At 46.8% G+C, this 20,497-nt stretch overlaps 1 long non-coding RNA gene across 1 annotated transcript in view; it reads right to left on the bottom strand.

Moving 5' to 3' along the window:
- LOC145717544 (uncharacterized) overlaps nucleotides 1-20,497 on the bottom strand; it is a 289,508-nt gene that overhangs the window by 107,890 nt on the left and 161,121 nt on the right. Inside the window, exon 5 of the long non-coding RNA XR_014140835.1 lies at nucleotides 18,634-18,712. This is a non-coding gene — a long non-coding RNA (uncharacterized LOC145717544). The remainder of the gene's footprint in view (nucleotides 1-18,633; nucleotides 18,713-20,497) is intronic.

The raw sequence follows: 20,497 nt of genomic DNA, 5'->3' as shown, positions 1-20,497 counted from the left end.
CTGAAATATACCAGGGGTGGCAAAGCTGAAGCTAAGGAATCATGTATTATCTGCTGGCTCAAGTCACAGGCCCATCGAAGGGTAGTGAGGCAAGTAAAGGGAAGGAGGCAGAGGCAGGAGGGAAGCATCAGTGGGCAGGTAGAAAGTCTCCCTGACAGTCTCCAGTGAGCTGGGCAAACAAGGCAAGGCCACCTTCAATGCCAGATCAGAATGTGGAAGGTACCCTGACTCTACCCCACCAAAGGACAGAGCCCAGCCGACAGGAGTCTAGCCCCATGGAGTTGGGGGAAGGTGGAGACTCAGACATGAGTTCAAGGCTCCAGTCCATGAGAGGAGGGACTGGCAAAGCCAAGGAAGCAGGAATGACATTAATTTAGCACCTATTACTTGTCAGAAGCTCTTATACCTTTCATTTCCCTAGAGTCCCTGCTGTGACCCAATAAGGGGGTAGTCGGTACCCCTATTTAATAAATGAGGCCTTTCAGACATGTGTGCTTCTTTAAGCAGGGGAGGCAGAGTAAAGATGGTGAGGACTCCTCCTCCTTCCCAGCAGCTCTGCTGCCGTTGTTTGGGGCTGTCTGTGCGGCCTATGTCACACCTCCATGAGAACAAAGAACACACGCAGGACCGGGGCGGGTACCCTTCATAGGCTTCTCAGGATCCTCACTGATACTCTGGTTCATCTCGATCCCCAACAGGTGTGGCCCACTTACCTCCACCTCCCCAGGGTGGTGACCTCACGCCCCATCCCAGCCTCCCCGCCTTCTGTGGCTTGAAGGTCCAGCACCCCCCTCCCCTCCCACCAGCCCCCCTGCCCCCAGGCACAAGCCTAAAGGATACTTGTCTTTCTTCCTTCTTGCCCAGACATTCCCTACGGGGCAGTGACATTTCATTTTCCTCGGAGGCTCTCAGCACTGTGCTGGGTCCCTGGAGACGTGCGCAGAAGGTGACAGCTGCCCGCTCAGGGCCATGACGGCCATTTCTGCCGCCAGAGTCCTAAACAGGGGACACGCCTGGCTTCCCAAAACCCTCCCTGGGCTATTTATTGGTGGTGTTCGCTCTCTCCCCCCAGCTCGCTTCTCCGTCTCCCTCCCGTGAGGCTCAGTCCTCACCGCTCACTCTCCGGAGGCATTTGTCTGCCGGGAAAACAGCGGCTGACAGCAAAGGTCACCGTGGCCAGTTCTGGCTCGCCGCATACAAATGTGCCTTTTAGCTGCGGGCCCTGCAAAGAGGGACCCGGGCCTATTATTGATAAATCCTTGAAAAGATTCTAATGTATCTTCATTTCAGGGAAAACAACTGCCTTCAAGGTTGCACCAAGAAAATAAAGCAGGCAGCCTGGTGACGGATTCGAGAGGTTGGCATTTTCCCAAAGATTAAAAGATTATAACACTTCTATTAGGATCACTCCGTCACGCTGTATTGATCTCATCAGGGAAGCCACTGCAGGTCTAATATGAACAGAGCGCGTTCGGGAATTAATCACGGGGGGTTTTATTACGGTTCATAGGGTGCTTCGTTCAAGCCGCATGGTCTGCAATATTTATGGCCCTGCTCCCTGGCCGGCCGTTATTAAGTACGTGGAGCTGGTATTGCTGGGTTAGAACACAAAGTCATTCTTCAAAAGTAAATCTTATCTAAACTGTGCACACAAAGCCAATTATGTTTTGATTTACATTTTAATTCTGTGGCAGAGCATGGGGGAGTGGGAGGGCCCAGAGATGCAGATCTGGAAGGACCCGCTTCCGTCGCAGACCTGCTTGCTGCAGAGGCACGACCTCGGACAAGGGAGCCTCCTGGAGGCTCCGCTTCCAGATCTGTAGGAGGAGGGTGGCAGCACCTACCTCCCCACGTGAGAACCGGGAGTTGGCATTGCCCCCTCCCCGCCCAGCATCGGAACTGAAACCTGCCCCCCACCCCCAGGAGGCGGGGTGGGCACACAAAATTCAGCACCCTCCCGCTATCTGTTCATTGTTCGGAGACCCTACCTGACTTGAATTCTGGGGAGACCAGTCTGAGCTGAGAATGGAGTGAAAAAAGGTTGAACTTTTTTTTTCTTTAACCCAAACTTAAGAGAAACACAGGAGTATGCTTTATGACCCATGGAAACTCGCTCCTAATTCACTGGTTTCCACCTCCAATTCTTTTCTTGGGAATCAGGGAGGCCTATACTTACCCCACAATGTGGGGGCAAACCATTAGCTTTTGGGTAAAGACTATATCACTGAACTGTCAAAATTAAGTAAGATCGATTGGAAGGGGTTTTAGTCCACGATCTTACACAGACTGCCCACTTAGTAACTCAAGACTTTGTCATCAGAAGGAGGAGGAGCAAACAGTAGGTACTGTTAATACAGATGATGCGGTTTGAAGTGGTGGGGTTCAGAGCCCCATGGCCGAGAAAGAATTCTTGAGAGGACTTCGGTGCAAAAGGGCAGTTTGATTAAAGCGCACGGCGACAGGACCCATGGGCAGAAAGAGCTGCTTTGGGGTTGTGACAAGTGGCTGGTTATATAAGATTTTCTATCCTACGGAGGGGAGGGTGATCTTAGGACTCCAGGAAATTTTCTGGAGATTGTTTTTTTCTCATAAGTCATTAAGATGGTTGCAAACTGACAGAGACTCCTGTCCTGCAGGACTGTGATCTCTATCAGTTAACCACTTGTTTTCCCTTTCCTTTGTTCTCAGGCAGCCAGGAGCACCTGAGGAATGTCACACATATCCCACCTGCTGGGGTGGGGGGTGGGGGGGGTAGGTTAGCTTGTGCTTTGCCCTCAGCTCGCCTTCTGCTCCCTCATCACTAGTAATCATAGCTGTGGGTCTAGTCACTGTGGTAGTAAGATTAGCAATCATGGTTCTAGTAGTAGCGATCACAGTAGCAAATAGTCCTACTAGTAATAATAGCAGTAACACTAGTGTGGCTGGTAACAGCAGCCCAACAGTGGTGTAGTGGTCCTGGTGGTGAAGGAGCATCCCGGCCCCAGTTCTCACCACTCCTGTGATAGTCAGCAAGTCACTAAACCCCTCTGAGTGACAGCCTCGTCTTCTGTAAAGCAGCAATAAAAGCATCTCACCCTCACAGCTCCTGTCCATATAAAATCAGATGTCATACAGAAAGCTCTACCTGGCCCCCCTGCCGGCCTCCACCTGTCCCCAATCTCGTGTTCTCCGTGTCCCGAGCCTCTGAGCCTCAGGCACCACACAGACACAGGTCTGCAGTTTGTGTTTGTGACCTGCTCTGCCGGTCAGAACACGAGATCAGGAGCGTGGTGAGCGGGGTGGACACTGGATAAAAGCACTCGTGCGTGTACCTCATCCCAGGCTGATGGGAAGACCAGAGGAGAAGGGGTCAGTAAGTCCTTCACACGGTCTGGCCACTGTGGGCACTCAATGCCAGGTGCCACCAGAGAAAGGCTCTTCTGTTTAATAGTGATCTAAGGAACCTGCTAGAGCTTCTTGAGGACAAAGGGCTTCACTGTCACTCCATTCACAGAGCCTATTATAGTCCCGTGCACACAGTAGGCATCCAATGAACGATGATTGTTTCACTCCGGCTGCATAAGAATTCCCTTCCAGGGTAGCAATCAAGAGGTCACGTGGTGTCCTTCACTTGACCTTCTGTAGCCTCAAGGAGTCCATCATCCCGAGCCTCGGCCCATTTCCCCATGAAACAACTGTCATCTCCTGCTGTGGAAGTAAATCTACATCCCCAGAACTGCCCCCCTTAATCCCAGGTCAGGCCTTCGGGAGCCCATGAAGCACTTGGATATGACAGTGCTTCCAGTATCCTGTTACATTCCCTGAGTCTTCCATTTTCACTGGCTGGCTGACCCCCGTCCTTCCACTGTCCAGCTGGTGACAAGGCTCTTTCACTTCCCGACCCAGTGAGCACTGACTGCACATGCAGATCAGCACACCTGTGCTGGAACCCGGGAACATGGCGCCGGGAGACGGCAGGCCCCACGTGCCCAGCTGCTGGCCTCTGCTCACAAATGTCTCTGCTCAGACCCTGGAGCCGAGCTCCAACTCCAGGCACAGTCTGACCAGTTCAGAGAGACACCCTGGCCCCCACCCCAGCACCAGTATGTAGTACCTACCCAGGGAGGTATGTTCAGTGGATGTTCCCTAACAGGCCATCACCTTCCTCCTTCTAACGGTATATGGTTACTAACATCCTTGTCTTATAGGGAAGGCCAAAGGAGTAGCCAACCTGGAATGGGCCCCACAGGACAGAAGCCAAGAGTTTGAGCATCTGGACCAGTGATTAAGCTGGACCCAGGAGTATATAAATCCAGGACATGAGAGCGCAGGACAGCTTGAGACAAAGTCTCTTGCAGGAGGGCTGATGCCAGAATTCTAGGGGTGAGTGGGGGGTGGCATGCCCACAGAGCTAGTTAGGCACAGGCTCAAAGAGCTCAGACAGAGATAGAGGGTGAAAGTCAAGGGCACAAGTTGGAGAGAAATGCTAAACCTACAAGTGGGACAGGGACAGGGCTTCTGACAGACGGGTGTCCCTTGCGGCCAGGCATGGGGGCAAAGGCCAGAGGCACGTGAGCTTGGTCTGTGGCAGCCAGCTGCTTCCTGGGACAAATAAGGGAGCAAGAGAGAAAAAGAACAAGTGAGGGAAGGGGGAGGAAGAGCAAGAGAGCGCAAGCATAAGGGCGAGAGTGGAAAGAAGTAGGTGGGAGAGAGGGTGGGCCAGAAGGAGATCCACAGCATATTCAAACATGAAACACCAACCTTGTGAACACTTCATAAATGTGGCTTATTGAAAAAGGGATCTTTACCATAAAATAGATTTGCATTTCCCTCCACCCCCAGTCTCCCGCCTCCGTGGCCGGAGAAAAACAGCAGTGTTACCACCTCGATATGCACCTTGTAAACCCACAGGCTCCTCTGCCTTCCTATGAAGCCCAGGTAACACTTCCAGAAGGACCTATATCTAAAGCCCTGGTGCTCCCTGAGGACCCGCACCCTGCCCAGAAATAGACGCAAATGTCTGCAAGAAAAGAATGCCTGTCACATGTTCGCTTTTTAGCTGAGAAAACCCAACACATCAGGAAGTCACATAAATATAGCATTATGGATTTTGAAGAAACGGGCAGGCGCACATCACTATACACCAAAGCATTGGCTCTTACCCTTTCATCTGACGCAAAGTGGCTGGCTGAGGGCACGGAGACCAGAAGGGTTTCCAACATATAATTAGAAGCACACCAGGGGCTACCATTAAAGACCAGTACATTTTCTATTATGCTGAATCCAGAGGCTAATTTTCAGGAGTTTATAAAGCAACTGTAAAAATAGTTTTTGATTCACCAGCTCTCATACTGGCTCAATTTGAGAATACTCATGCTAAAGCTCTAGCTCCTAATCTTCCTCCATTAAAGTCTAACACACGTTAAGTTGATTATATACATATATATATATGAATACATGCATATACATGAATGAAATAATAGTAGGTATTCCATCTGCACGCTCCTGTTGAGTTTCCAGTGCAGGCTGATTCTGCACATGGTGAACGAAAAGAGACCAGTATGCAGTTGCCGTGCAGCACAAATATACAAATGCGGGTCTGACTGTTGGCTGTTTTGGCTTATGAAGTCATCTAGGAAAACAAAAACCATTCACTCATAGAGGCTAAAGAGAAATCCCAAAAGAAGAAATGCAAATGACCAATCAACATATAAAATATTACTCAGTCTCTTGGATAATTAAAGAACCAGTAATGATTGTCTTCTAATTCGGCAAAAACAAATTAAAAATACTAATACACAAAGCTGGCAAGGCTGTGGTGAGACAGTAACTCTCATTCATCAGTGAGGCAAATGTAAATATAAATAGGGACACACTACAGTTTGAAGTCTACTAATAGCCTTGACATTGTTTATGTGAGACAGTAAAGAGAGAGGTTTTGTTTCTTTGGTTTTGGTTTTTGGATTTTTGTTTATTTTATTTTGTTTCATTTGCTTTTGTTTGTGTAATCACAAATAGAAAGTCTGAGGATTACCCAAGACAAGAAGGGGATGTTCCAACATGAACGTGGGAAAGAGGAGAAGCAGGAAATGAGAAGAAGCTAGAACAGTAAAGAAGAGGATCTGACCAGTCCAGAGAAGAGACACCCTCCAGAACCACTGCTGCCTAAAGGTTTTACTAATTGCCCCAGGAAAAAGGATCAAAAGGAAGATCAGAACCACTCTGCGGGTCACCTGTCACTGTGAGCTCAGAGTGACATAGAAACCCATATCAAGAACATGCCTGGAGCAGGAGAGGGGTGTGTGTCCAAGCAACCTCAGCCAGTCCGTGTTTTCACAAAGTAAAGGAAAACCTTCAGAGACTACTATAAAGCACCAAACAAAGCTGGTTCTATGGAGAATCTGGGGCCTGAGCAGGGAGAGCAAGATAGCACTCCCCTACAGCTCCCTAAGAACCCCAAATGGAAGGGGGCTTATTGCCATCTGAGACAGAAGTCACTTCCTTGTTCATGGGCTTCTCCACAGGCCAGTGAATGCCTTTCCCGCTGCTGGTCTGTGTTCTCAGCGCTGCTCTACATCACGAAGAACAGGCAACATCTAGGTATCTCATGTGCCACTGGACTCACACTTTTCCCACAAAAACTGGTCTTCTCCAAAACAGACATGAATGCAATTTTGGCAAGGGAAGACAAGTTAGGAGTGATTTCAAGGGGCCGACTCACATATCTGTGCAAGTCTCTGGTCCTGTGCTTCTACGGGTTGTAAGGTTTCTCACTTTCTCTTGATATTAAAAAAATAATAATAATTTCAGGGCGCCTTGGTGGTGCAGTCAGTTAAGCATCTGACTCTTGGCTTCAGCTCAGGTCATGATCTCAGGGTCATGAGATCCATGCTCAGCACAGAGTCTGCTTGAGTTTCTTTCTCTCTCTCCCTTTGCCTCTCCTGCTCGTTCTCTCTCTAAAATAAATAAATCTTTAAAAAAACAAGTTCAAATTTATAAACAAAGTTCCTGATGGTGGCTGCATGGTGTTTACACTCGACATACATTCTTTTGAGGGTTTTCCAATATTACTTGGCCAGAGGCCGTTCAGGAACGTCCTCATTAAAGAAGCCACGAGCCTCACCCTCATTCCTGGTACTTACCTCCGTGACTTCCCAGGGTCAAAGGGCTAAAAGAGAAAACCTTTGACCAAATAGAAATTAACCATCCGAAAAAGCTCAAGTTGTTGGAATTCATTTCTATATTTGAATCTGCTGGGAATTTATTTTACCAGTTCAAGACATTCATCCCACAAATGTTTACTATGTTCTCACCAGGCACTGTGCTGGGTGCTGTGGGTCAAACAGTGAAGAAAGAAAGAAAGAAGACACCCTGGTCTGCATAGACTGTCCTTTGAGAAGAGAGGGGACACATAGAATGAAGAAGTCAAGATTCAGAACTTGCTGGTTTGCCAAGCTCTCTGTCTCTTCTCGCCCACTGGCAGCCTGCTGTTCCAGCTCCAGCTGAAGTCGCCGAGGCTCTGTCAGACCCCAGGTAAAGCTCTACTCCTGCCCCAGGCAGCCTGACTTCTGCCTTGCTCTTACCCAGTGGGGCCGGTCACAGGGCTCTGGTGTGGTAAAGGATTTGGTGGTAAAACTGAGACACATGTCATAGACTTGGCCCCAGAACCCAGGCTAGAATCATGTTCTAGGCCCTAAAAATAATAATAAATTTTTTAAAATAGGCTCATGAGAGAATTCAAAGCATTTGGTTTCAGACATAGTGTAGTTGAGGTGCATATGGACATGCAGGTTGGGGTGTCCGGTGGGTTGTGAGACCCCTTGTTCTAAAGGTGAGGCCCTGGTAAGGAGATGGAGGGACCACCCACATGGAGGTCTTTCTCGAAACCCAGAGATGGCATCAATCAAGGAAATGATGCAGAGAAAGAGAAGAAAAGGACCAAAGATGTTCAGAGGAAGAGGACTTCGAAGCTAGTGAAGGAAGAAGGCATCCAGAGCTCAGATGCAGCACAGCACCTGATGCATCCAGGGACGCCACAGAGGGGAAAGCTTGGGGGACAGAGGGAAAGGGGAGAGCACTAGGTTAGGGGGGTTGAAATGGGCCCACAGGGTTTGGCGACTTGCACGTTTCTAATGACTTTCAAGAGAGGTTCCAGCGGCAGGATGGGAGTCCCATTCCAAGAGAAGAGGCGACAAGGTATTAGGAGGTCAAGGATGCAAGTGTGCAAATCAACTTGATGAGTTTGGAGTGAGAAGAAGGGGGCTGGTGGCTAGGGAGGAGGTAGGATGACCAAGAGTGTAAGTGGGTTCTCAGGCTGAGACCTTGAACGAGAGAGAAGATCTGCTGAAAGGGAGGTCCCACAAAAGGCAGGAGTTTTTTGCAAGGGCACAGATGCTTTCAGCTCCAAGTCACAACATCCCATGAAAGTGGCTTAAACAAGAGAGCCTATTTTTGACATGTATCACATGTAAAATACAAAGTGTCGGCCACATGACTCGCTATGGAAGTGCTAGAACAAGAAGTAGGTTTCATGCAGTCAAGATCCAATTGACACCAAACGTACACAGTTGGCATGGGAACTGGAAAGCTTGAGGGACTCAATTTTCAAAATTTATTTTACAACTGTATCTGCATTGTGTGTGGGTGTGAATGCTAATTGTGATGCTTAGGCCATTGCCAGCACAAGAACATATTTCTTAATGAGTTTCCTAATACTCTCTTCACTGAATAATCAGTGCTTACGGTTTTTGGACATTAAATATATTTATGTCAATCATTTTTCCATACAAGTGTAATCTATAAACGTTGCTCATTACAGCTTCGCTGCTAAGGGGGCCCATTTTTCACGTGCAGGGGCATCAGAAGAACTAAGCTGAGGTCCCACATTTATTCGCATTCTTCCCCTCCCCAGGTAGCCCCGTCCCTGCTAAAGGATCTGATTCCGATATGTGGGGCCAATAGCACTTTGCTTGAAGTGATGAATCACTCTCATTAAATGAGGGTTGGTCACCTTCATGTGACTATTCATTTTGCCCTGTGCCTATCGACCGTAGATTGCATTGATTACTAATTTCAGTTAAAAGAGGCCTCAAGCACCACAGATTCTGCTCACTCCACCAATGCTGAGGGACAGAATAGGAACCAATACGTGGAAGGCATGGGACGGGGAAAGACTTTCTAACAGTCAGAGTGACCGCAGAATGGGACCTGTGATCTCTGGAGGAAGTGATTCTTCATTACTAGATCTGTTTGCACATTTTAATGTCCTAGTCTGTCCTAGTACCCTCAAAGCCCAGGCAATGTAAGGACTTGGGAGTGATGCTGGCCTCCATGAAAACTCATATTCAAGGCTTGGCTTCAAGGAGCCTTCATCACCGGCAACCTTAGTCTACCTGAGTCCAGTGGCTCGGCCAGCCAATATGTAACGTCCAAACTCAACATTCTCCTGAGTCTGCACACAAGAGTCGCAAAACCCAGAGCTCTGACTCTCCTTTGGCCCTGCCAACCAATTCTCACTGCCCCCTACCCAACTGAGAACCACTGTCTAGACACTAGACCATGGAGTCACCTCTTTTAAAGCTCCCCTGGTGATTTTGATGAACATACAAGTTCAAACCACTTGTTCTCAGGATGAATGAGAAACCCTACAGATATCATTGCTGTCCTTGCTGACCTGGAACCTACCTGGGAATTCAGTCGCCTGCCCTAAGGCTCTGCTTTCTTCAACTTTTGGCAGCACTAAATGGTTTGCAATTCCCTGTAGCCACCTTGTGTCCAGAGATGGAGAAATCTGAGACTTGGCTTTGGGCATGAGAGACGCTGGGACAAAGGAGACTCTCAGACTTGCTTTCATGTGAATCCTTGGTATGTGAAGAAATAGGGGAACTCAGCAGAGCTCAGTCTGCCCTCCTGGGTCTTCTTGGCCCAGTTAACAAACTGTGTTACTCTGTGGCCTTTTGCTTCCTTCCCTTGTGTATATGCCATGCATATACTTTACTGGGACCTTTGTGGGTAAGGGGTGGTTATGGGCCTAGGCCTTCCACAGGCATTCTTCAGTTCCCTAATCATAAACCATTTTTGTGTCTGCCTCCCACCAGAGCTGAGAGCTATTCAAGGGTTGGCCCATGTTTTTCTGTTTTCTGTTCTTCTAGTTCTCAGCACAGTACCTGGCAAAAAGGATGTGCTCAAAGAATTATTTATTCATAAGAAATTAATATATGAGGAATGTAACTTTCCAGAGGCTGTGTGGGATGGAAGCAGGACAGGGGAGATTTTTTTTCAGTTTCCATGACAAATATGAGAAATAGGGGTTTTACTTTCCATTACACAAATTCATGAACTCAGAGGAAAGGAATTTACTCAAGACAGAACCTGGCAAGGAAGGGCTTCAACCCAAGACTCAGTACTCTCTCTAGTTTGCCTCTCTCCTTTCCAGGTGCTATTTGACTCAAATCCATACTGGCACATTCGAGGCTGCACCCCTGGGTGTAGCCATGACAAGGATATTTTCAATTTTCAGAATCAGCTGTATAGCTTTCCAAACTTCATCAAAGAAATGCTCTAGAGATATCTGTTGACTGATGAGCCATCTAATTGTTTCCTGATATCAGGCCCAGGGTCCAATAGGTCTCTGTCCAGAGAGTATGTCCATCTGCTTCTGGGTAACTACCATCACCCTCCACATTAGAGCAAACCTTGTGAATATCACCAGTATAAGATATCACTAGCACCATCATCAACCAGGCCTTGAATGAATTCTGCTGGCGGTCTCTAGAGCCAATATTGTGTAAACCTGGCCCCCTTCTCCTACTATTCCCACACCTGCTCTTTTGTGTTCAACTTACACTCACTCCTGGCCTTCCCAAACCAGATCAGAGCACAATACAAAGGCAAGAGTCACAGGCTAAGTTGCCCAAGAATAAAGCACTGAGATGTTGAGCATGCCAGGTATTTATTAAGAGTGCCTTTCAGATCCAGACTTGGGGAAGGGAAGGGAAGGGAACAGAGGTCGGTAGCAGAGAGAGAGATGTTCAGTTGTACTGCAGACCCAATGGCAGATTTGGCCAACTCTACAGAAAGCTCTGGAGTTAGAACAGAACCTTCAGCATTGTTCCTAGTTGAACGAAAATACTTCATATTCCCATGTCGACTATTTAATTTAGACTGGCCACCCCACAGAGGGGGGTGATCTTAGGCAGGTGGCTTTCTGCAATCCCAAAAGAGGTTGACAGATGTCAAGGTTGTCTGCAATAGTCCTCTAGCAGCCAGGGCAGTAAGTCCTCATTGAAGGGGACTCCAGAAGCATATCATAGCATCTACCATAGTGTAGTAAAGAGTGAGTTTATCTCCCCCAAGGTGGAGGACCAGCACATGTTTCACACCCACATCACCAACTCAGAGCAACCAACACATGAGCTGGTCGTGTACAGGCAAGAAGGGACCCTGCCTGCCAAGAGCCCCCTCCTAATCCCTGTCTACCTGGGCCAACTCTTCCAGTGGGGTGCTGCCCCCATTTCCCTGTCCAGCCCTTCTAGTTCTCAACTGAGACTACAGTTGAATCCTGAATCCTCATCTGCTTTTAGGGGGCCATAATCCCTGGCCAGTCCCTTCTCAGTCCTTACTCGGCAGATTTATTCTGTTTTCATTGTGCCACAGGTGGATGAAGCACAGGGAGTCATGTTTCTGCACCTACCTATGACTGACTTCCATCTACTCCCTGTAGTCAATGTCTCTACTGTGTCAACCCTTGTCAGATAACAAGGCCTGCTTGGCCCCAGAGCTCCCTCCATCACACTGACAAGGAGCCCCTGACTGCCTGTGATAGCAGCAGGGCCAGGCTCCTTTTGCCCACTTCTGGCCACATCCATTGTCCACATGGAAGGAGTTCATTTTAGGTAGCAAACAACTTCATGATGGATGTGACTGAAGATGAAGTTGCAAGAGATTCTGAAGGGGCTTTCAGGGACCAGCCTGAGAAGTTAAGAAGGAGTTACATTTATAATACCACTCAGGCCAAGGACATTAATTAGTGACTGAGAGAAATGGGGAAAGGTGCACGACTACAAATCTGTCAGCGACTGTCACTTCTTAGACATTCTACCATTCTGTCAGTGTTAACAGTACCTATTTTGGGCCATTCTCATCCTGGTTTCTGGGGACATGAAGGTCAAGAGGCTTGAATGAAAGTCTTGTGTATTCTTTCCCTCATGTTTCCACTTCACTTTATAAAGGCTACATTTCTATCCACCTTTCTCATGTAGGAAAATGCCTTAGAGGGAACTCTGGTCCTCACTCTACCCTCTCACTCTCCCCTTCCTGTGCAATGAGAATGTCTAATCCAATCAGCCAGCTGAGATTCAATGAGCTACATTTTCCTAGTGGGCAGGGATCCTGGCCCAGAGACACACAAGTCTTCTTTCATTCACCTTTGCCATCCTCTTTGCCATATGTTCTCCATTTTCCTCCTTCCTGCCCCACTGTTGTGAATCTAGCAGGGCAGGACCCCTCTCAGGGGACAAACCCACCATTTCCTTTCTCTCTCTCTCTCTCCTCTACCCCACTATTAACTTTTATGGTTGATGCAGGCAGGCCAATGGTCCTATTTCACAAGGTTGAGAGTTTTGAGGCTACTCTACAAGTTATACTATTTTTCTTGTGATTTGCTCAAATTTGCAGATCCTCGTTTAAATATAGGGTTGCAAGTAGGAGATACCACTTGGACCCAGGTCTAAGCCACAAGCCCCTATACAGTTTACTGGAGTTCTAGGTATGATGACTTTTGAGTGTTGTACCACCACTACTAAAGTAGATAAAGGGATCCCCAGGTAGTAACCAATTCTTTGTGTATGTAGTCTTTAATGGTCAACTTTGAATGGGAAGAAGAATGAAGTGGTTTTTTTTGCTCCAAATCCCCAAGAAGACATAGTTTCTACTGTCCTGGAGTTGACTGTGTAGTGATTGAAAAAGAAATATTATAAAAACACAGTAAAAATATACCTAACCCAGCCTAAGGACCTAACCCATTGGTAAAGGTCTTGGGAGCAATAAATGCAGAATAGAGCCTTTGGTGATGAATAAAGGTCATGGAGAAGGAGGGAATATAGTTCAGTCAGAAGAAAGTGCATTAGCAAATGTTCAGGGTCCAGCTGCAGCATGATGTGAGGCAAGAGCCACAGGTAGTTAGGGCTGCTGTGTGAGAGCTTGCATCCAGTCAGATTGAGCTCACGAGACCTTTGCATGGGGTAAGGAGAAAGTGCATATTGTATTCTGCGATTCATCTCTACATCCCTGAGGGTGTACAAGACCATTAAACCCATCTTGATTGGTTCTCACATCCTGGAAAACAGACCAGACTTGAGCTTCTTTCAATGTTCTGAGCAAGAAGTAAATGCCAGTCAAGCCAGGACAATGCATTCCATATGTTGGAATGGCTTTGAGCTACCCTGCTTCCAGAAGAAGCTTTGGGTGAAGATTAATGATTTACAACCAGGCCTCTAATTACCTTCCCTTTTGCCTACTCTCCCCTCTAACTGGTCTACCTGCGTCAGTCTGACCCTCATCACTTTAGCCTTCAAAGCAGCCTACTACAAATCATACCACATCCAAATTTAATGCCCCAATAGCTCCCCAATGCTTTCAGGATAAAGTCTAGTTTCCTTATTATGATGTCACAGGTTGCATTCCTCAAGAAGACCCGGAGCAAAGGTTAGCATATAGAAATATATTAAGGAGCAGTCTTGGGATCAATCCATGTGGAAGGGAAGGGATGGGAAGGGAGCAGAACTAAAAAGAAGCTGTAAGGCAGTCCCTCAGTCAACCCCAAGGGAAGCTCTGAAGCCAGATGGCCTTTCAGTGGAACCAAGTTGGGCAAAGGGACAAATATCCCTTTATATCCACATGTTAGCAAGTCTTGGATGCAGACTACCTGGGGAAACGGGCATGACTTTGGACAAGGCAACTTGATCCAAGACAAATTCCTGAAAGAAGCTGACAGCTTAGGGCTGTCTGCCCACAGCATTCCCAGCAACTGGAGGAATGAGGCCATCAGATCTCAAAGGAGATGCAAGTGATGTCTCACAGCATCCAGTACATATGGCATCCAATGATTTTTTATGGTTTTTCATGACCTACTATATTACTTTTAGGGCTGCCATAACAAAGCACCACAGATTTGCATTTTCTCACATTTCTGGAGGCTTGGGAGTCTGAGATCGAGCTGTCAGAAGTATTGGTGTCCTCTGATGTCTCTCATTTTGGTTTGTCAATGGTCATCTTCTCCCAGTGTCCTCGCATGGTCTTCCCTGTGTGCCTGCGTCTGTGTCCTGACCTCCTCTTATAAGGACAGTAGTCACAGGGGATTTAGGGCCTACCCTGATGACCTTATTTCAACTTTGTCACCTCTTCAAAAAAACTTACCTTCAAATACAGTCAAATTCTGAGGCACTGAGAGTGACAACTTTGACATGAATTTTGAGGAGGTGCAATTCAGCCTGTAACATCTACCTACTTTTTAGCATTTCCCACTATCAGCCATTCCCCCAAACATCTCTAGTCAAATCGCATCGAACAGCTGATTCTTTTCTTCTTTCAGAATTTTATTTACTTGTAAACAAGCTAAATCACTAAGAGATGCAACATCCCACAGGTTCTGTGTCCAATGGCCTTAGCAGGAAGGTTGCTTCAGAATTTGGCACAAACCATGCTACTGTTCATCGAAGCAAGTTACCCTTTCCTGGATTACTTGGGACTTTGGTTTGCTGCCAGGACTCACTTTTTTTATACATGGAAACACATGTCTTGCCTACATAAAATTCAGTTTCATCTCAGGCATAAACACTTTTATTTTTGAGAAGAGCTGTATGTTCCCTCTGGTTTAGAAGACCTTGCTTGCAACCCACAACAAATGGCCTTGGGCCACAGCCTTCAAGATATAATTGGAATTTTAGGAGTCATGATCCCAGCAGGCTTCCATAAGCTCCAATGGGGGGGGGAGCTACTGGCTGATTCTAGAACATGCCATGCTGATCTACACCTCCATGCTTTCCCAGAAATGCCTTCCCTACGTTGTCCCATGAATACCTTCATATGTCCGATATCTCCTTCAAGAGTCAGCTAATGTGCTCACCCCTCTCTAAAGCCTTCATAAGTGACCTGCCTCATGAGGACATTTTCTCTCCTGCCCCAGGATGAGAGACAGTCTCAGGACCTCTAGTGTGTGTGTGTAGCAGGCACCTGTAAATGTGTTGATAGCTGGTGTGCTGAGTGATTTGTCAAGGGTTCTATCGTGACCATGGCTTGTATTTTCTCAGTAGATGAGACATCAGCATAGGTATATAGGATGATGGAAGCAAGGTCAGAGAAATGCAACACTGCTGACTTTGAAGCTGGGGGAAGGGGACCATGAGCTGAGGAACGTGGACAGTCTCTAGAAGCTGGGAAACACAGGATAAAGGATTCTCCACTAGAGCCTCCAGAAAGGAATGCAGACCTGCTGATTTTAACCCAGTGAGCCTTCTCGCCTCCTGAACTGTAAGAAAATAAATGTGTTGTTTTAAGCCACTCAGTTTGTAGTAATTTGTTACAGCAGTAGAACACTTGCACACCCGTCCAAAAAGACCTTTTCCTATCCTGCCCTCATGCTCCAGACCTACTTGGTGTATGCCAGAGAGGGTAACTTAGGTTACCAACTTTGGGGAATTTTCCTGATTCAACTACCTGAGCTTCTGAAGACCCAGGAGAGCCCAATATTAATGCAGTTGGTGAGTTTTCATGAAGGTATGTTCTGTATGGACACCATGGTAGGAGCTACAGGATTATATAGGGTCAAATATGCGCCAGCTTGCTCACAAACTGTAGGATAGATATCGGATATGTGTGTAGTGACCAAAAGCAGGTTCACTAGAGGAACAGAAAGTGGGGCTGGCCCTGAGTAAGATTTAGAAGGTAGATCATTCTGACAGGACAAATGGTATGGACTGTCACCATGGTAGCACTCTGCCCTCTCTACACCCTAAGGTGTATTTTTACAAAAATTAGCATTCAAGTTGACAGTAAATCTTGAGAACACAGCACAGAAACACTGGAACACAGATTACAGATGGGAAAAAGTAGCGAACACTGTCAGAGAGAAAGGGCACAATCCACTCTGAGGAACACATCAGGCATTAGGGAGCCATGACAGATTCTTGAGAAGTGGCTACAGTGAGGCTAGCATGTGCAGGATGAGCAGGACAGAGACAAAGGAGAAAGGGAACCTGGGGCAATTATCACATTTAGCTCTGAAGCCAGATCATTGACTTTTCCTACCATTCCCAACACAGTGAGTCTGACAGATCTGAAGTTGTTTTTTTAATTACCATTGACAATAGTGTGAACTTCGTTCACTTAATCTCCATTAAAGTCATTGAGGATGATGCACTGACTTTTTAAACAACTAAAAAAGGAAAAAACCCTGAAAATAGAGTCTCAAAACTTCCCTATCGAAGCTCATCACGCCAGACCAACAAATACCACTGATAAAAGGGGGCATAAACACAGAGCCATTTTTACTCCCATTCTCTATTAATTGCTGACATATTAATGATATTTTAACAAACCATCTGTGACATTCTTGCAGCCTAGCCTCCAAAGGTAGGTGTTGGTCTATAAATAAAGGATAATGATAAATAAAACTGTAACTAATATCCATCTAGCTTTTTGCATTTTTCATGGCATTTTCACATGCATTATGCCCCTGGACTTCACACACACTGTGTGGAGTTGGTCTAATAGACACTTAGAAAGGTTGAAAGCCAGGAGCCCACCCCAGGTAGCAAAGCTCAAAATCCTTTGCTCTTTCCACAGAACCCCAGCACTTCTTATGTTTGAACAAATGGCACAACATGTGTGAGAAGAGACAGGACGTGAAGCCGGATGATATAATATCCAAGCTGAAACACCCGGCAAAGCTAAGGCAGAACCCTGACTTCCCCCAAAGCCAAAGCAAGAATGGGCCCCACCAGACCCGAAGTCCTTATTCCAGGTCCAGAGGTGCTGAAATGGAAGCTGCCAGGCAGAGAACAGGTCTGGATCACCCAGAAAATGTACCTCCTGTGAAGAGTGCAATTGCAGTGTCCTAAGTTGTAAGGTATCTGGACTCCTTCCCACCTAGTTCAATCTGGGCACCAAGGACTGTTGTACAAACACTAAGCCAAACAGATCCCACCACGTCCCCTGACCGGGCTTATTCCAGACCAGCCAGCTAGGAAAGGAGGGAGGCGGGAGCTGGGCTGATAGGAAATTAAAAAATGAGCCCTGAAATGAGCTCTTTAAAACTCTCTTCTTCCACTCAGAATGTCCACACTTATCAGCTGGGTTAAGTGGACTCACGGTCACCCAACCCAGCTGCAATGACCTTTGCCATCAACATGAACAGGGTACCCACCAACCAGATACCAAAAAATAAAAATAAAATGCATTCCCTATGCAACCAGACTGTCTTCATCTGGGGAATGCCATTTCTCTGTCACTTAAAAAAAATATATGGGATTTGAGGGAGGAGGAATCCACAGATTTGGATGAAGCCATATGCCAGGCACTGCACTGGGCTCTCCCCAATATTTTCTTACTGATTTCTCATAAACACTGTGCCAAGTTGATACAAAAGCCCCACTGTACAGAAAAATAGACTGAGGATCCAAGAGTGTAATAAATTCCCCCATGGTCACAGAGTGCCCCTGTCACTTAGAGGTTAAAAATGGCTCATCTCTGACATCCAAAATACATTATGATGTGCTACCTGCCTACTTGGGTAGCACACAACTAGGACTAAATCCAAGCCCATCTTCCTCCAAAACTCATGTTCCTGTATTTGTTGAAGAATCCAATACATAGGTGCCAAAGAAACAGGTGAATATAGGTATTTCTACCACACCATGCTATCTTCTTTGTGATGGGATAAACAGAGAGGAAAAAGGATTTAAGTTAGAATGAGATAAAAACAACAACCAACTGGGATCAATGGACAAATCTGGTGAACAACCAGAGTCTTCACAATAACACTCACCTGGGAAAGCAACCACAAAATTTAAAGTATGTCTGGGGCACTGACACCCCTTGGAAAACATGGCCCCAGGGAGACTGTTCATCTTGGTCTGGGTGAAGAGTGTGGTGAAAAGCAAAGAAGCTCCCCACTCTCCCCAATCAATTCACAGCCCCGCTCAACAGTGCTTTTTCTTGGGTGATTCTCCCTCCTGAGACAGTAGCAGTGACATTTCAAGGCTGATCCCTCCCATGCCCCGCTTCCCACCCCTGATGGCTGGGACTTGAATCCAATGCCAAGGCCAGCCTCCAGTAACCAGACACAGAGCCAGTGCCTCAGGAACCTGAGCATCCACCACAAGGCGACAGATATGCCCAGGAGGAAGCTTATCAGCCTTTGAAGCGCAGAGCTGACTTGACCCATATGGGATGGTGATGGAGCCAGCAAGGGCGGGTTGATTCTATCATGTTGATATGGATCAACATTTCATGGGAGACTCAGTTCTTGTGTTATCATCTTCCTCTCCACTCCAACCCCTGGCATCATCCTGAGGGACATGAACATGTAGAGCTGACTCAGCCAACTGCTTGTCAGGGTGTTATGAGAAGTGATTGAGAATGGAAAAGACCCCCTACCTTCACACTGCAGCCTGAACAATGACTCATTGGTGGCTCCTTCTTCAATCTTTCTTCCCTCTCTGCCTCAGTTTCTTATCTGTAAAACAGGGATTGCCATGAGATTTTGTAGCAAAATCCATCTAAAGCACTTAGCATTATGCTTGGCATAATGTTCGTGACCATTTTCACCTCCCCATCAGCAGCCACACCCTGGATCTGATGGCCACCCAGAAAGTCTCTGGCTTTGAAATCTTAAAATCTAACATCTGAACACAACCTAGGTCTTCTCAGGACCCTTAATCATCTGTCATCTTTGGTCTGACCTCATCATGATCTCCCATCCTGAGTTGTCCTCCATGCATACCAGCTCCCTGTTCCATCCTCCTCTTCATCCCAGGGCTCTAATCCATCATTTTATTGTTCTCTCACTCCTTGCTCTATAGCTCCCTGGCCACACTTCCTGTACATAGAATCACAGGGCAACCAATCATCTGCTCCTGTTGCTGCCCTACTAGTTCCCTCTTTATTCCAGAGATAATGACCCAGTGATGCCCTATCCTGGGCCCTACCCCAATGGTGGCATTAACATCCCTTGGTCCTCAGGTAGTTCACCTCCATTGCTCTACGTTGACCTGCTATACTCTCTCAAGCCCCCAGCCCCACTTTGCCCCCAGTCTAATGTGCTTCCTACCTCAAACTGATAAGAGAGGGACTACATGTAAAGTCCCTCAATGTTTTGTTTCACTATCCACAAATCTGGAACCTTCCACAAATCTTCTTACCACATCCTTTTCCTCAGAGGAAGATGAGTCTGCTTCCACTTTCCTCTGTACCATGCATCACTCAGGAGTCTTACCCATCAGTTATCACTTCTGTATTCTGTCCTTCCAGGCTTCCCCTCACCCAAGACCCCTTGCCCTCAGCATATAAATATGCTCAGACTTCCCACACGTCAAAAGCAAAAGGAAAATCTCTCTTCACCCTCTACTCCCCTCCAGCTCCGTCATACAAACTCCTTCAAAGCATTGTCTACACTTGCCCTCTTTGCTCCTTCACCTTCCGCTGGCTGAGCAGTCCAGCTCCCCCTGAGATTGCTGTAAGAAGGTCCATAACAAACATGGAGCTGCATTTGGCTCCTCTTCCTCACTTCTCCCATCTAAGAATCTAAAGTTCCATCAACTCTGATGCTCCCTGCATAATAGCTTTTAACTCTGTCCCATCCGTCCATTCAACTATCATTGACATGTCCTGGCCTTCCAAACTCATCCAAAGGCACCTAAATCATACCCCTCCCTGATCTGGCCTTTACTCCATGCCAAAGAGGAAAAATTGGAATGTTTCTCTCCTTGCTCAGCATTCTAAAGTGGTTCCCACTGCATCGCAGGGCAAATCTGCTCTCCTCTGCATGATGTATGAAGAAGGTTCTTGAAGATCTGGTAGTAGTGAACGTGGCCACCATAAGGGTTAACTGAAGTATGGTGACTGAGGATCCAAGTGTTCATGAGCTCCCCTCAGTCAAGGTACATACCCATTTCCCTCTTCTGTAGAATGCTTTTAGGAGGAGATTAAAAGGTCTTCAAAACTTTCAGAGGAAGCTTATCAAATGTTGGCATTTCAGAGGAAATTCATCAAGTATTAGAATGCTTTTATGGCATAATGTTCTTTTTAGGAACAAATTGTATATGGCTATTTCTTGAGATGTTTGTCCTATTGTAGAAGGCACCACTTAACAGAGAAGATGCCATGAGAGGTGATATTTGCAAGTCTAGGACCAAAGGATCCTTCCTCCTGCCCACAGCATACCCAACTGTTCATTCCCACTATCAACCCTCAGATTCCAGCATTCTGACCTAGATCTATGTGGCAGTCATCACTCTGTTCC

This window comes from Leptonychotes weddellii, chromosome 16 (genome assembly GCF_054177405.1).
Source record: "Leptonychotes weddellii isolate Sample4059 chromosome 16, ASM5417740v2, whole genome shotgun sequence".
Taxonomy (NCBI): domain Eukaryota; kingdom Metazoa; phylum Chordata; class Mammalia; order Carnivora; family Phocidae; genus Leptonychotes; species Leptonychotes weddellii.
This window is presented reverse-complemented; position numbering and strand designations above follow the sequence as displayed.